The sequence below is a fragment of the Pinus tabuliformis genome, chromosome 7 (assembly GCF_031772625.1).
Source record: "Pinus tabuliformis cultivar Carrire ecotype Pingquan chromosome 7, CPIR1, whole genome shotgun sequence".
Classification (NCBI taxonomy): Eukaryota; Viridiplantae; Streptophyta; class Pinopsida; order Pinales; family Pinaceae; genus Pinus; species Pinus tabuliformis.
In genome coordinates, this window is record NC_142293.1 from 1322606673 (window position 1) to 1322609530 (window position 2858).

Genomic DNA, 2858 nt, shown 5'->3' on the forward strand with positions numbered 1-2858 from the left:
TGTTTGGACAGTCCCTCTTAAAGTGTCCATATTCATTGCATCCAAAGCATTGAACCTTGGACATATCTAGCTTCTTCTTGGACTTTCCAAACTTTCCCTTCTTCAGCTTCTTGGTTCTTGCAATAAAGGCTTGAGATTGTTCATTTGATTCAATGTCATCCTTTGCCTTGATCCTAGTCTCTTCCAAGATGCATTGAGCCCACAACTCATCAAAAGGAGTTGTATCTTTCTTAGAGTAAATGTTAGTTGCAAAATTGCTCCATTCTGGTGGCAAAGCATTCAATACACAAATGGTCATCTCACAGTAAATAATTGTCTCCCCAAGCCCATGCAATTGATCTCTTATTTTAGAAATCTTCATCAGATGGGAGGCTATGTCTTCATCCTTTGATTTCCTTATTCTGTATAGTTGGTTTCTCAAGGAAATCTTTTGACCTGATGTACTTATAGAGTACAAATTTACTAGCTTGTCATACATAGCCTTAGAAGTCTTCAAATTAGCAACAAATGGAACAAGATGATCATTAACGGATTCAACAATGATCCTTTGTGCCCTTACTTCTCCTTTCTTGGATTTTACTAGCTCTTGAGGCTTGTCTTTGTTAGGTTCAACAACTTCACCGAGAACATATTCCATTACTTCATGTTTTGTAAGTGCCAGATCAATCATTTTCTTCCATGCTAGGAAATTTGTTGAGCCAACGAGCTTATTGCTTTCCTTGCAAAAAGAACCCATTTGACCCATTGATTCAAACATAGAGTAACAATATGATATTTACTTATCAACCAAGAGCCTTTTAGTGATCTTCCTTCTTGAGCTTTCCTTTGATGGCTTGAAGTAGTCTTCTTTCTTCCTTCAATAAGAGTTTGATCCTTCTGTAAGTGATTAGCTTTGACAAGCAAACCCTTCTTTGTGTCCTTCCAACTGCCTTCCCTTGTTCACCTTAGCTCTGAAACCATGTTGGAAAATGCAATATGGCAGCTATTAATTCAAATTTTTCCTTATCCTTAATATTTGCTTGTGAACTTCATTTATTTTCTTGTGTTTTCTTTATTAGATCTTTCTCATCAAACAAATATCAAGAGAAAAATAGTACATTATGAGAAGTTTGATCACATAAGGTTTTGTGGGAAAAGTACCCAAGAAGGGGTTTAAAATCTAAAAACAAATTGTTATTATTTCCCAAGGTCAAGAGGACTAAAACCCTAGAATTAGAGGGTTTGTAAGAGACTAGAGGAGAAGCTTTAAATCTTTATTAGATCTTTCTCATCAAACAAATATCAAGAGCAAAATAGTACATTATGAGATTAACTCCTCTTATAGTCTAAAGTAATTATTATGCTGATAGACATGTATATTTTGGAATAGAAATGTAAGAATTTTAATTTAATTATCAATAATTATTAAGTGTATAGTAGGAATTTAACCTCCACTAAATATTGTAGAATATTCTTAGTAGTAGTCAGATATCAAAGGTTGAGATTTATCTCAAAAGTAATTGTCATTTTTCCCCTTTTAATTAAACTTATTAATTAAAAAAGATATCATATGAAATGAGTTATGATTTTTTCGGCATGTGGTAATGATAAGCCACAAAGCCTATTTATGGATCTTGTTACTTGTTCTTTTTTCAATTTATATATGTTTAACTCATATTAATTCATTGCATAATCATTATTAATAATAAATTAAAATAAAGTTCAAATTTAATTAATTTTTTAAATTTTTTAAAATATTAGCAATGTAAAATGTATCATAAAATAAGTGTTTTGATACTTATCATTGATGCTTATCAACATTTACCAGTAATATTTAATTTAAATAATTGCACTAGTTATATCCCATACATTTTCCCAACACCAGGTGGAAATATACCTTACATACCACTACATTAAAATCCTAAGGAAAATTCATGCTTACTTATTTGGAAAACCTTCTTGTTTGTTTGTACTCGTGCCTGTTTATTTAATAAGCTACAAGAAGGATCCATCATCCATCCTCTTGTGGAAAGAGTGATAAATATCTGGACTGGCTCATCGAAAAATCCTTGAAACAAAATATAATGCTTACAGTTTTAATCATGCTTACTTATTTGGAAAACCTTCTTGTTTGTTTGTACTCGTACCTGTTTATTTAATAAGCTACAAGAAGGATCCATCATCCATCCTCTTGTGGAAAGAGTGATAAATATCTGGACTGGCTCATCGAAAAATCCTTGAAACAAAATATAATGCTTACAGTTTTAATCATGCTTACTTATTTGGAAAACCTTCTTGTTTGTTTGTACTCGTGCCTGTTTATTTAATAAGCTACAAGAAGGATCCATCATCCATCCTCTTGTGGAAAGAGTGATAAATATCTGGACTGGCTCATCGAAAAATCCTTGAAACAAAATATAATGCTTACAGTTTTAAATTATTGAATTTTCTTCTTTAGATCCCCTATCATAGACATGAACGTAGTCTGGCAATTGGCACAAGGTCCAATGCAAAAGCAATCATATTCTTATTGAGTTTTCTTCTTTAGATCCCCTATCATAGACATGAACGTAGTCTGGCAATTGGCACAAGATCCAATGCAAAAGCAATCATATTCACGCCTGCTAAACTTGCATTTCCTTAAAAGGTGTCGATATAAAAGGTCGATAGACCTATTTGATGCAGAGTATCGTTCTAAACATAGACTTAAATTCGATAAAGAAATCAAGTAGATCATGGGTAATGAGTAGATGCCATGCATCCTATTTTTCCACTGTAACAAACCCATTTCTTCTAAATAACACAGCTGTGCTCAATATATTATCACCCCCGGAATCTGTGATACAACTCCCTTCCCCAACTGAAAAAAAATAGCTTGA